The sequence below is a fragment of the Amblyraja radiata genome, chromosome 2, assembly GCF_010909765.2.
Source record: "Amblyraja radiata isolate CabotCenter1 chromosome 2, sAmbRad1.1.pri, whole genome shotgun sequence".
NCBI lineage: Eukaryota > Metazoa > Chordata > Chondrichthyes > Rajiformes > Rajidae > Amblyraja > Amblyraja radiata.
Genome location: NC_045957.1, coordinates 78126546 through 78142052, shown reverse-complemented (window position 1 = coordinate 78142052; position 15507 = coordinate 78126546). Strand labels below are relative to the sequence as shown.

The 15507-nt window shown below is 43.1% G+C and overlaps 1 protein-coding gene across 1 annotated transcript in view; it reads right to left on the bottom strand.

Annotated features, from left to right (window-relative positions):
* The window catches only part of LOC116990921 (cadherin-12-like), an 878073-nt gene that overhangs the window by 647155 nt on the left and 215411 nt on the right, over positions 1–15507 (bottom strand). The gene's annotated exons all lie outside the window — the stretch shown is intronic.

The window sequence follows — 15507 nt, the reverse complement described above, 5'->3', positions numbered from 1 at the left end:
AATCTCTGGAATTCTCTGTCACAGAAGGTAGTTGAGGCCAGTTCATTGGCTATATTTAAGAGGGAGTTAGATGTGACCCTTGTGGCTAAAGGGATCAGGGGGTATGGAGAGAAGGCAGGTACAGGATACTGAGTTGGATAATCAGCCATGATCATATTGAATGGCGGTGAAGGCTCAAAGGGCCGAATGGCCTACTCCTGCACCTATTTTCTATGTTTCTATGTTTCTATCCCAATGAGATTGAGACATAAGGAACTGCATATGCTGCATATGCTGAAGAAGGGTTTCGGCCCGAAACGTTGCCCATTTCCTTCGCTCCATAGATGCTGCTGCACCCGCTGTGTTTCTCCAGCACTTTTGTCTACCTGCATATGCTGCAATCTTGCATAAAACACAAAGTACTGGAGTAACTCAATGGGTCTGTCAGCATCTTTGGAGGACATGGATAGCCGATGTTTTGGATCGCAACACGAAATGTCATCTATCTGTGTCCTTAGCATTGAGTTCTGATTAAGCATTAAGATTGAGAATTACTTACTGTGTTCTAGGCATTGAGATCCAGGGCAGTATAAAACTTCAGTTAACCGGAGTAGTTGAGGCAAGCAGTATAGTTGCATCCAAAGGAAAGATGATAAAGTACGTGAAGGAGAAGATGATAAAACAGTTCACTGATTGATTGCGATGGAGAGTATTAGGACCAGAAATAGTAACATATTCCACTTTGGACAAATGGCCTGTTCTAGGTAATAAATTCAAAGTAATTTATATGTCATCCTTAATGTGGTTTGCATTGGGCCCGATGGACCATATTCTATTGTGATGCTTGGTATAAACCTATTGTTGCAGATTAGTTTTACAAGCTGCCTGACTGTAATTTCCATTGAAGTGAATGGAAATGAAATTTGGGCTGATACAATGATTCGCAAGAACAGATTTATGCCCAGGTGGCAAGGTGGAAATTGATTGTCATATCACAGCTGCAACACGGTCTAAGAATGCTATTCCATTAAATTGGAAATTCTGTTGGATGAAGATGGCTCCATTGCTCACTGTACCACCAAAAATGGAAGAAAAATCTTGTGGCTTCATTTACAGCCATACTCATCCATCCATCTGCATCTTTCTGATCGCTCCTGTGCCCATCTGGTGCACTGTTCGAGGGCACAGCCTCAGGAATGTCCCTCCCATGTATATACTTGGCTCATTTTAGTTCATACATGCCATTTTTAATTTACTTCACAATTATCCGTTGGAAATAAAATGTGATAAAAACTAATAAAGAGAACAAAGCAGGCCAATGCTTTGCAGTTTAAAAAAAAAAATTAGTTTCAGGTAATACGCAAGAAGGAAGATCTTGAAAAAAAATCAACTCAATATAATAGGATATAAATCACACAAAGCTTAGACCAGGATGTACATGTGGGAATAGAAATGGATGGGCCCCAAATTCTTGATTTGTGATCATCATTATGAATACAAATTGTGAACCACATCCAGTTATAGGAATAACAGAATTACAGTAAAGTACAAATGCACTTCAACAATAAAGAGGGTGCTCATTCAAATCTTGAGATAAACTACAACAAATCACTTTATGTACCTTTTATGAAAGTCTCTCAGCATGATTCAGTTTTCTCTTTGCTTTCTTTCCAGCTTCCATCTGTTGATTCAGACAGTTGTCCAGAAGCCAAGCTTAACTTAACTTAGCAGTGTTAAGTGTACACAGTAGCCCATGCCAACTTGTAGCTCTGTGGACAGTCTAGCCAATTGAATTGTGGATTCTTACCCTATCCATGGCTTCAGCCTGCACCAGTCCTGCTCTGATCACCTCTGAAATGTATGCCCCTGGTAAGAATATAGTGTGCTTCTTTTAGCAATGCATGAGGGTTGCCCAAATGCCAACCTGAAACTTGCTGATCTAACAAATTTAGGCAGCTACTTGAACAAATATTTGATATATTCTGTTGCATTCCCAGGGTTCACAAATATAAATTGCAATTTAGAAAATAGGTGCAGGAGGAGGCCATTAGGCACTTCAAGCCAGCAAAAGAGTTTAGTTCAAATAGAATCTACAAACCATCAGAAGCCATTTAGCATTTCATATCTGTATGACTGTTAGCTGGTTTCTGATTTTCCTGACCTTTCAACCATAGTTGGCAGTCCCAATGCTATATAGTTCTATTTCTGTCAAGCAGAATGCAATGGAAAGGGGATCAGGCACAGGCACATTAGTCAGAGTAAATTATTTACTTTGTGCCTGAAGAGAAAAGAGTAAACTGGAAATTGCAGTTGCCAATATTTACAGATGAATGTTTAACAACATGCGTTCAACGTTCCTTAATCTACTATTTCAATACTGCTGTTAACCCATTTCTTTTCAATTAAAATAAATATTCCAGTATGTACTATTCATGTCTATCCTACTCCCCAAATCATTTTCCATGAAATTCTGAACTAACAGATGGAAATTTCTCAAAAAAAGGTACAAAGTGCTGGAATAACTCAGCGAGCCAGGCAGCATATCTGGAGGACATAGATTGATGACCTTTTGGGTTGAGACCCTTCTTCAAACTGATAGTAGGAGGGGGTGGGGAGGTGTGGGGGGAAATAAAGCTGGAAGAGGTGAGGGACAGGACATATCAAAGAATCATAAGATGGAACCTGACCCGAAACATCACCTATCTATGTTTTTCTGAGATGGTGCCTGTCCTACTGAGTTACTCCAGTACTTTATATATTTGTTGTAAACTAGCATCTGCAGTTGCTTGTGTCTACACTATTGCTCAATCTCCTTTCCCCTCAGCCATCTTGCTCTCCCATGCTCTGATCCTATTTCACTCATTATCAGTGGTGGATTAAAGGACACAATGACAAAATAAATTCAATTGATCAGCACAACTGTTACATACTGTACAAGCAATTAAAGGTACCGCTATTGAATAAAGATATTAGGGCCCCAGGGAGGAACCAGAAATAGTTTACGTGCACAATAATAACATGAACAGTTTGGTGGCTAGTGTTATTCCTCTTGGATGGAAGTGGTTAAGAGAAGACCTAATAAAGACATGCAATAAAGACCTACTGTAATAAAGATTCAGTATGTCAGAGAATATTCCATTGAACTTCTACAAGTGTACAGTAGAGAGCACATTGACTGGTTGCATCTTTACCTGGTTTGGCAACTTGAATGTCCAGGTGCGAAGAAGACTACAAAAAATTGTGAACACTACCCAGTCCATCACGGGTTCTGACCTCCCCACCATCAAAGGGAATTACCACCCTGCCCGCATCACCCCAGCCATACACTCATTTCACCCCTGCCATTGGGAAGAGGTACAGGAGCCTGAAAACTGTAATGTCTTGGTTCAGGAACAGCTTCTTTCCTACACCCATTGGGTTATTAAACACTACCAACTCAAATAAGCTCTGAACTGCATAGACTATTATTGCACTATTATTGTTTGTTTATTATTTATGTGTACGTATGCGTGTGAGTGTATATGCCTCGACAGGTCTTCTACGGCGTGCTCTCCTAGGGACAAAGGAACTGTGGGCATCCCAGGAAGCGGTACAAAGATTGCGTCAAGGACTATCTTCACTATTGTAGTCTTGCGCCCAAGCAACTGGAAGCCTACGCCAGCGACAGAACATGCGAACAGTAGCCAGCAGTTTAGAGGAGCGCCGCATAGAGCGACTTACCAAAGCCGGGGACAGGAGGAAGGCTTGCCGCCCAGAACCCGCCAGTGATGACCTTCATCTGCCCCCACTGCCCTCGAGTGTGCGGTCCATGAATTGGACTCGTGAACCATTTCAGAACTCACCAGAATTGAGACTGCACAACCCTCCATCATCGTTACTAACGGGCCACCACCATATACTATATATATATATTTTTTATTTTTTTTATTTTTTTCTCATTTATTATATTGTTTAGGGTGTACTATGTTTACATATTCTGTTGTGCTGCTGCAAGTAAGAATATCATTGTGCTATCTGGAACATATGACAATAAAACACTCTTGACTCAAATATACTGGAGATGGTTTCAGAGCAAGGAGGGTAATGAATCACTGCCCATAACGTAAATTTAAAGCACTTCACAGAAGTATAAGAAGGAGGTATTTTTCCCTTACCAAAAAATGGATTACTCAGATTTCGAATGCAATACCGAAAACAATAGGTTTTACAAGATGTATCAAATGTCCAGTGGATACATAGCTGAACAGGTCTAATTTATTTACAAAATTATAGAAGAAGAGCTGAAGCTAAGTTGGGTGAAAAAACACTAAGGAGCACTACAGGTCAAGCAGCATCTGGAATAGGAATGGACAGGTGACATTTTGGGTCAGGACCTCTCTATCCAAAACATCACGTCCATTCCTTCCCTCGATGTTGCCTGGCTCCTTTGAGTTCCTCCAGTACTATCTTCCTCGTCTTCTTGCATATGGCATGCACAGCCTAAACTTGTAAGACAACTTGTTCTTTGATCTTCTGTTTGTGCACGCCAGATTGATTGCATTCCTCCAGTACTATGTGTGTTGTTGAAGATTCTAGCATTTGTTGTCTCTTATGTCTCCAACAAGCTGGATGTCTCCTTCAAAATGTCAGTGTGACACTTTATATCCAGTGCCCTCCTACTGTGGTGTAAACACAAACGCAAATCAGAGCTGGCCATTTTCAACTTTAATATTCCATGTGCACTGATGAGTTTACATTAGAACATTAGCACATTCAGTTTTTCAATTCCTGGCTATTAAAGTTATTGCTTAGGAAAATACTGACTGGCATTACAGAATTTGCTGAGGTATTTTCATGAGTATAGCAAGATTGCCAATACAGAAAATAATTGCCAAAATTTTGTGGTATTTCAATAATCATTTGAATGGGCGAGTATGCAATTTGCCTCTGTTTAAAATTTATAATTAATACTATTCATTATAAAACACTAAACCAGTTAACTTCATTTGGCAGAATACTACTTAACCCATCTGTGTGTAATTTCTACATAATGAATAGTTTAATAATGGTGTCAAAACAACACATCATAGAAATTGTGTGCACCACCGAAGGAAATTAAGACCCTTAGAAATGACATCACAATAGTCTCACAGTTGTTTGAAATAAATTGTGCTCTTACAACAGTTAATCATGATCTCAGTAATGTTGGTGGATGCTGTGTTACAAAAATAAATAAAAGCAAAAGACTGGAGATGCTGGAGCACAGACATTACTGGCTGCACTCACAGGGGTGGGGAACATTTGCAGAATTAGTAAACAGATCATTGACCCGATACAATAACCTTGCTTTGTCCTCTTCCAACCTTTTGCGTGGCTTACAGAATTAAACGGTGCTCTTTTAGAAAGGAGGTGAGGAGTAACTTCTTGAGTCAGAGGGTAGTAAATCTGTGGAACTCATTTTAAGGCAGAGATAGACAAATTCTTGATTAGAACGGATGTAAAGGGTTATGGGGAGAAGGTAGGAAAATGGGATCAGGAAGCAGAAATCAGCCATGATTGAATGGCGGAAGAGGACTAGATGGGCCGAATGGCCTAATTGTACTCCTATAACTTGTGAATTTACCAAACGTTTCCAGACTTTACTTTCACAATAGCTTGATCAATCAAGAAACTGGATTTAATTGATAAGTGTAGTTTATTTTTTTAACTTATGAATGTCTTTGTGATGCAACATATAAAACCCAGCAAAGCTAATTTAGAAATTTAATCTGGATTTTCCTTTACTGTAAGAATTAAGCTTTGGGTAATTAAAAAAAATAAACTCGATGCAAATCATTACTTGACCATTTAATTCAGAGATCAAATAGAATAGTAAGATTAAACGAGAACTTACCAGTTTGAAGTTTGATCCTTATTTTATGAGGAGGAACGTTGAGGGACTACGTGAAGAACCCGCTTACGACGCATGCGTGTCATTCTTCAAAGCAGCGGTGTGGAATCACAGATAACTATAATGACTAAACATAGTAAGATTAGACAACAGATACCAGTTCAGACTATGATCAAGGGTGGGAGCGGAGGGCACGTAGTCCCTCAACGTTCCTCCTCATAAAATAAGGATCAAACTTCAAACTGGTAAGTTCTCGTTTAATCTTACTATTTTACTTCGGAGTCACGTGAGTGACTACGTGAAGATTTTAAAGCTCTGTGATTTCATGCCGTGGAACGAGTCCATGCATCACATCTGCCTTGATTTTTGGGGAGAGTAGAGTTAACAACATTAGACATCAATACGATATTGAAATCCAACAGTAAAATTATGAACACCAATTATTGCCCCTATTTATGGGTCTATTATATTACAGAACTTAAATTTGTTTCTGTAAATGTTTCAGGTTCAATGACTGGTTTGTTATAAAGTCGTTGGAAAATTCCTCCGTTGGCCATCCTGCTGTCTTGAGGATTTGGTCCATTGGTACGTCCAACTTCATAGCTGCTAATGTAGCTGCAGCCCTGGTGGAGTGAGATTTGAAATGCTAGTTCCCACTCCAGCCTATTTAGGACTTGTTTTAGCCATCCAGAGATGGTCTGGACTGTCACTGTTTTAAATGGCTGTTAGTAGCTGATTAAAGTGACATTCCTCCCCTCTGATGATCTTAGTATACTTCAAGTATGATAGTAAGTATGTTATAATACAGAGACAACCATCTGTAGGGTAGACCCTGAATTCTGTTTTTTAGGCCTGCTGACCCCTGTCTGTTCTGTATGACTATTACACTGATGTAAACCATAAATTCCAGATGAATTAATCATGTTGTCCAACCTTGTTTTCTGTGGTGACTGGACCCTTGTGGCGTGACCAGGACCATCAGCATGACTGTTTTCATAGTCAGTTCCCGTAGGAACAGAGCTGTAGCTGGAGACCAGTTTCTTAACATGGTCAGTACAATGCTCACATCCCATATTTGGGAGTACCTGGTTCTTGGGGCTAATTTTAAAAATGCCCCTCATGAGTTTGTTTACCAGGGTTTGTCCCAACAGAATGCCGCTCTGTACCTTCATTCCAGCATCTGCAGTTCCCTTTTGAACACCTTCAATAGGTATATTGACAGAGCACCTCTGGCGCAGTTGATGGCACTATGACTGAGCCTCTCATCGTAATGGAGGCTTGCCAGGAATTCCAGAACAGACGGGATGTTCATAGATCTGTGGGTAATGATTGTTGTTGTGACAGTACTTCCCATTACTAGATGATACCAAGTACTGATGTTTAGGTGGACTGTCTGTGACCCGCTGAAATAATTCCGCATTCGGTCCGTCAGTCCCAGGTGTAGAAGAGGTGCTTCCAACTCTAAATAAATAGGTTAATATATAATAGTGACGGGTAACTCCCCTTGTTGCGGGAAGACCCAGTAAGTTAGGTCTATGATGGATGGTGATGTATGGTTCTGACCCATGTTGATATCACCAGTACCTCTGGTTACGTAGGGCAATCAAGTATTATCAAAATTCGAGACGTGAAGTCTATAGTTTCTTCCTAAATAACCGACTGATGAGGCAAAAGGGAGGGATGCATAAATGATCCCCCAATCAGCGAAGATACATCTGAACCACTGCCCCAGGTTCTGGCTCCCAAGAACATAATTTGATAACTGGTAAGAGCATGGATGTGAATAGGTCGTTATCTGGTGTTCCATACCAGCTGTTCCAGTAATACTTATTTTATCCAACATCCATACAGAGTTTTTAGACTTAGCGTGACCTGTTGTCTGCCACTAAATTCAGTTTTCCTGGTAGTTGGAAGCTGATATCCAATCTCTATCTGAATACGCTATTAATCCAGATTAATAGAGACAGTGACTCTAAGACTATTGCCTGCATCACAGAGTGGAGGTACCCGGTGAACTCACCGCGGCGGATGCCAGCCCGTGTCCATTGTGTGCTGCTAGTATTACATGTATGGCTGCAGGCAACAACATCTCGTTCAGACCGAAAGGTCTGATTGACAAGAAGGATTCAATTCAATTCAATTCACAAATATTGTTGGCCAGATAGTCACATGGTGTCGATATGTTTCTACCCATATGGTTGACATATGCTACCCCGGTGGTGTTGTCAGTTTGTAGATTAACATACTGGTGATATAACCCAAAACAATTTGACTTAAAGCCATGACTAGCTCTCACTTCCCCAGGTATATATGCCCAACGTTAGTAGTGATGCCTCCTGAGCATTCCATCTCCCCCACAGCTGGAGATGGAATTAGTAGCATCCCAATCCAAGGCCCATCAGTATGTGGTTCCATAGACGGATAACTGTGTTTGGTTGTTTCATAAGTCGGTCAGAATGACCCCCATATAATTTCTTGAGTGACGCGTGTAGCGCTCTGTACTATGATTATGTAAAGGTCCGATATCATGTGGCTGTCACACAGCCCCTAATGCCAATTATTCTACTACCAGTCTGATGGCTTGTTTAGTTCCCTGGAAGCCTCCATAAAGGCTGTACCCTTTCTTACGGCAAAGTTACTGCCATGTGAAGTGTGTTAACGGTGGATCGCAGCCGATCTGTTGTGTTAAATACATCTGTGGGCACCTTCAATGAGTCCTATATAGCAAGCGTATTTTAATACCATGCTTGCCATGTAGTACCCTAGGATCAATCCCTTAGTTGCACCAAAGGTTCCTATTTGTAATGAATATAAAGTACGAAGTATTCAAATTAGTCAATCTAAGATGAAGTGGCAACCACCTCTAAATTATGAGAAGGATATTTAGGACACGAATCCCTGTGATTCATGTGGATGTCCTCCATAAGTCCTATAATATATGGGCACTGTAGTTCAGTATGCGCTTTAGTTGTTTCTTTCCCTGTAAGCATGAACATTCAGTTCGGTACATGCTGAACTGGAGGGTAATGGAATGAAGAATTCTAAGGTATACCCCTGTAATTCTGAATTTTAAGTGTCGGTAGAATAATTCTATGCATACAGATAGATCTGTTATCCACTACCAACCTCCCTGGTTCCTATTAGTAGGTTAGTTACTATTTCGGCATCCTCCATGGTCGTTGAGGTGCCGGTGTCTGATGAGGGTAGCACATTTCTCAGGAAGTAGTTTTTAAGACGTTCCTTAATGTGTCCCAGAGTTCCCTCGATGTGAAGATCTTTCCCTGTTAAGATAAGATGCCTCCAAATTTTAATATTGGAGGTTGGGAGGTTCCAGGTTTTCATCTGTTAGGACTTAGAACATTCTTTCGTTTCAATTCCCTGCCCTACCATGTTTAGGTTGATACTGGGAACATTCAGATTTTGCAGTTCCCTGATGGTAAATGTTTTCCCATAGGGTTTCCGCACCCTAATGCGGCCTTTTCACGGGGCGACTTGACGCAAGAGTTAACCGGAGTTTAACATCGTGGGAACCTCGTGCGATAACAGTACGGCATTCGTGGACCACCGTGGACCACCGTAGCGCTAACGGCAGGTCATCGTGTAACTTGGTCACTCGGGAGAAAATTCAAGAAAGTTTGAATTTCTCCAAGAGTGACTTGTACACTTGTGGTTGAGTATTGCAACATTATATGGACGTAGTGGCCAGTGCGATATCCGTAATAACTCTTGCGGGTACCGTGGGAACTCCTGCGAACGGTGAACCCGGAAGCTGGACAGAGGGGACAGAAGGTGAGTAAAAATTATCTTATGTGGATTGAATTTAAAAAATAAATAAAAATAAAGATTTGCATCCGCATATGGACATCAACTTATTCATGAGTTATGGTAATGAGATTCAAGAAAATAACTATCATCTTTAAAAGGGACTTTAAAAGGGACTTTACTGAAAGGTTACGCATTTTTATGGTCCGTGAGAAATTTTTCACATGTACTTCTTTGAGAGATACAGGTCGGAGTCCTCGGGTCCAGGGGTCCGGAACGCTACCAATCAATGTTGTACAGAGACCCGTGTAAGGCGTGAACTGTACATGCTGGTTTAAACCGAAGACAGACACAAAAAGCTGGAGTAACTCAGCGAGTCAAGCAGCATCTCTGGAGAAAAAAAGCTGATGTTTCGGGACGAGACACATCTTCAGACTCAATTCCGATTAGGCTGTCTGAAGAAGGGTTCCGGTGTTGGGGGAGTCCAGAACCAGGGTCCCAGTTTTACAGTCTACCGTGGGAACTCTTTAACTCAGTAAAGTAAAGTAGCCTTTATTGTCATATCAGCGCACAGGCAGCAGTTGACTGTTGCTCTATTCAGTTTCCCAGGGGGTCGGGACGGGACTGGAGTTGGGAGAGAAAGGTGGGGGAGTCGAGGGAGAGGAGGGGGAGACAGATGGGGGTGTCTTCATTTACTGACGGCGGGTGTCTGTCACTGAAACAGGCAGGTGAGATTTCACATCCACCTTGTGTGTGCCTCTCTCTCTCTCTCCCTCCCTCTTACACAGGCTGAGAGACTCTGCCTCTGTGAGTGTACGTCTCTTTCTCCCCCTCTCCCACACACAGTAAGACCGATGTACTGTGCTCAGTCCATCTGTGTCTCCCACATACACAGTAAAATATGTCTCCAAATGAGCCAATTCAACCAAGGGAGGATATATATAGTGTGTGAAAAAAAAAGTTACATCATTTGTGTCACGTGTAGTTCACGATGTTCATTCAAGATTTAACGGGAAAGGTCGGGAAACGGACAAGTCACTCGCGCAAATAGCAGAAATGCCGAGTACCGTGGGAACTCTTTATCTACTGCCGTTATATCGTGCGAGACTCGTGCTGGACCACGACCTCTTCACTCTGGTGACATCTTGCGTCAACTCGCCCCGTGAAAAGGCCACTTTAGTGTACTAGGGGTATGTTCTGCTCCCCTATTCAAGTGGAGCCCAAACTTGACCCCCTATACTCCCCTCTGATGAGGGAGAACACTGTGCAGCCCTACAAGAGGTACTGCTGTAGGACTTACTAGCTGCCCCTCTGTGACTAGTCTCCATCTCATGGAGCTGCCACTTACATGCTCCAACAGTCGCTCCAGCTGGTCCCGATGCTCTCGGGCACCCTACCGGCTCCAATGCACATGATCACTGGCCATCGCGGCTGCTCCTGAAGCCGTTACTCCTGAGGCTGCTCCTGCTGCAGTTCCTGCAGCCACTCCATCCGGCTCCAATGCTCACGGGCAATGGCCGTCACGGCTGCTCCTGAAGCGGCTCCTGTTCCAGCTCCTGCAGCCAGCCCAGGATTGAATCTCGGTGTTCCCCTCTGATGAGTGAGAAACTCTGTGCCGCCCCACAAGGAGTACTGCTGTGGGACTTATTAGTTGCCCACTGTGGCTTTGCCACTTTGGAGTATTTCCACTCTGCAGCCCCACAAGGGGTACTGCTCCTGCAGCCGGTCCAACCGGCTCCAATGCTCTCGGGCACTGGCCGCTCCCGGCTGCTCTTTTCCTGCATGCTGCAGCCGCTACAACCGACCTCGGTGCTCACGGGCACCGGCCGCTCACGGCTGCTTGTCATGCTGCAGCCGCTCCAACCGACCCCGGTGCTCACGGGCACTGGTCGCTCGCGGCTGCTTAATTTCTCCTGCAGCCGGTCCAACCGGCTCCAATGCTCTCGGGCACTGGCCGCTCCCGGCTGCTCTTTATCCTGCATGCTGCAGCCGCTACAACCGACCTCGGTGCTCACGGGCACCGGCCGTCACGGCTGCTGGTCATGCTGCAGCCGCTCCAACCGACCCCGGTGCTCACGGGCACTGGTCGCTCGCGGCTGCTTGCCATCTCCTCCAGCCGCTCAAACCAACCCCCATGCACACGGGCACTGGTCGCTCGCGGCTGCTCCTCTCCCGACCGGCCGGGGCCGGCGCGGGAGCGAAGTCGGGAGCGAAATCGGGCACAGCTGTTCCCATTACGGGAGATCAGCGTGCCGTTTGCTGCTGCTGCTGCCGGCTGCCCGCAATTTTGCAGGTTCTCCCCCGCCAGCTTTCTCGCTCCTTCCAGCGCCTCGGACCCATGTATAGGTCCGTGGGCTGTAGTCCGAGTCGTCGGAAATGACTGCTCCAGACATGCTCCACCGCTGTCGGCGTGCTCCTGGAGCTGAAGTCGGCTCCGGCTCCCGTTTTAAGGGAGATATCAGTGCCCCGGCCGTTGCTGGCTGCCTGCAGTTCTGCAGACTCTCCCCAGCCAGTTCTCATCAGCCTTCTGTAGAAAGAAAAAAGGTAAGTAAAAGAAACGACGTTCCCTCACCTTACTGTTGCAGGTTCAACCCCTGCCATTTGGGAGGAACGTCCTTCCTCCAGCAATGACGAGTTCGAATGCGTGTAGCGTAATGACACGCATGCGTCGTAAGCGGGTTCTTCACGTAGTCACTCACGTGACTCCGAAGTAAAATCTATTACTGAGGTTATGCTCAAAAGCATATCTTCCGGAAACAAGGACAATTCAATTGTACATTTTCTAAAAGGGCACGAGGGAAGAGCAGAAAATAAAAAAGATCTGTAACCTCTATTTGAAATTCCAAGCTTCTCTTCATCTTTCTGCAAGATGTATTATATCTCTGTGGTCTCCAGTTAATCTCCTGTTAACATATTTGGATCTATCAGCATACATTCTCTATTTTTTCTTCAGTCTATATTGTTAGTTGTCAGTTTAAAATCCAAAGCTGATATTTGTCAGAGAGTGGTCACACTTATGACATGATCATAATCAGTTTCAATAATACAAAGCAAAAATATATTACTCATTATCATGGACTTCATAAAACCGAGCCTAAACCATAATGTCAGATGTGTTCCCAACATGCAACACGGATAAATAGAATGTGTAGGAAAGTCTGAAGAGTCTCGACCCAAAACATTACCCATTCTTGCTCTCCAGAGATGCTGTCTGTCCCGCTGAATTACTCCATTATTTTGTGTCTTTCTTAAGGATAAAGAGAAAATAGACTATACCCTCTCTCCAAGTTATCCTCCCATGTTATGATGCATTCCTCAACTTCCATCTCTTGGCAGGGAATCAGATTAAAGCCCTGTGCAAATTGGGAGGAAACACCATTGGGACATTTCTTCCAGACAGCCCCATCTCAGGCTTTATAAACTAATCCCAGAAATCAATCTGGACTAGATAGTTTAATGTAGCACCTTTCTTTTGCATAAAACAATTTTAGACCCAGTGTTTGCAAAAACTTTTGAGAGCTGGGGTTAATTGTCATCAGCAAAGGAAGGTATGGAAGTGATGGGCTGAGTGGCCACCTTCTTTGCTCCAATGTTATCTAATTCTATGAATGAAATCATCCAACAATTTCAATGCACTCATGAAAAAATTGTGTTTGGTGTAGTGGATGGGATGTCCATAAAGGGAGAGCTGCTGTTCCCTATATAGTCTCAACCTCCAGAGTATTATTGGAGTTTCACTCATCCGGACAAGTGCCGAGTATAGTTCCATAAAAGTCTGAGTTACGTCTTGGAGATGATAGAAAGGTTTGTTGGAGATAGGGGGAGAGTTTCTTGCTGCAGGACACCCAGCCTTCATAGTCATAGTACTTATGTGACTGGCACAATTCAGTTTCTGTTCAGTAATGATCCCAGGATATTACTGGTGGGAGTCCTAATAAACTGAATGTCAAGCAAAGCTGCCGTGGGTAATTTGTGTGGCATTTATCTTACTTGTAACTTAACAGCACAAATCTTAATGTCATAAAGGTGTTGACTAATTGAAATATAAAGCATGGAAACAGGCCATTCAGTCCACTCACCATCAATCACACTAGTTCATAGGATCATGTCATAGGAGCAAAATTAGGCTATTCGGCCCATCTAGTCTACTCGGCTATTCAATCATGGCTGATCTATGTCTCCCTCTGAACTCCATTCACCTGCCTTCTCCTCATAACCTCTGACACCTGTACTGATCAAGAATCTATCTATATATCTCTGCCTTAAATATATCCGCCGACTTGGCCTCCACAGCCTTCTGTGGCAAATAATTCCACAGATTCATCATCCTCTGACTAAAGAAATTCCTCCTCATCTCCTTCATGAACGAATGTCCTTTAATTTTGAGGGTATGACTCTCGCTAGTGGAAACATCCTCTCCACATACACTCTATCCAAGCCTTTCACTATTCTGTACGTTTCAATGAGGTCCCCACAAATTCTTCTAAACTCCAGCGAGTGTAAGCCCAGTGCCGCCAATTGATCATCATATATTAATCTCATAGTACCATCATAGTTCTGTGCTCTCCCACTTTCACTTCCTATGCGTGAGGTGCAATTTACATAGGGCAATTAACCTACAAATCAATGTATCTTTGGGACATGGGAGCAGCCAAAGGAAACCCATGCAGTCACAGGGAGAATATGCAAACTGCACACAGACTGCACCAGAGGTCAGGATCAAACTCAGATCTCTGGTATGCGCTGTGAGGTGCAGCTGGTAGAAGCTGCGGGTCGCCTAGTTGTTGAAGCACGGCTGGGCTGCTATATTGGCTGAAGTGTGTTTTTTTTTCCTCTAACAACATTCTTTTATTCGTTTAAATCCTGTAAAATGAACATAAACATTGCTGACTCATGAATTTAAGTCAAGCGTACGATCAAAAGGGAGAATGCACAAGCAACTGGGAAAAATATCCAGAGGCAATTTATACCTGAACTTTCACCATGGTTAAAAGGCTTGCTGAATCTTCAGACAGTGAATACAAAGAGAAAATAAACCAAGGGAAAATAGAGAGGCACCAATATAAAACAATATTTGTTCTAGGAATGTCAGACATCTCAAATATTTTCTTTTCTCTCCTGCCAGTTCCTGGTGAAACAATGCCCGATTTTAAAATTCTCAAACACATTTATAAATCTCCACCGTCTTAGCCATCTCTTTTTTCTACAGCATCTGTGATAGCTTTGCTGCAACCCTTTTAGTTTCTTGTCCATTTAGTGACAGTACTGTGGCTGAAGGGCTTCAGTTGCTGTGGTACAGGGCTCTGGAATTCCCTCCATAAAACACTCTGCCTTCTCTAATTCCCTCTCCTTCCCTTGAAGATGATCATTAACAACTTAAAGCTACCAGTTATTCTAATAAACAAATTTATAAATCTTGAGGCATACCAAATTCTTGGAGTGATCGACAGAGCAGATGTCACAAATCTTATTTTCTAAACAGACAGTCCTGGCATCAGGGGTTATCGGATCAGGACTCGAAGTTGCCCACATAGTGCGGAGATGTTTATTCCGACGGTTCAAACTCTACACCTCAGAGGTCCACGACAGCTCAGTCACGGAATATTTACAAGGCTGAGAGATTTTTGCATTCTAAGAGGTCGTGAGGATATAGGGGGTGGATAACATACTGAACAAGGCAGTGACTACCATTTTATTGAATGACAGAGAGGCACAAGTGACCTTGCCTTCCATCTATTTCCTATGACCGTGCATTCGCAGAACTGAATGCTTACCTTGTTGGGTTGGAGGTAAGGAGGGAGACTGCATTAAGGTTCATTAAAAACAATGGTTAAATGGCTATGCAATATAATGGTAAACATCAATAGCAAGAACTGGACAACTTGAGAAACACAAGC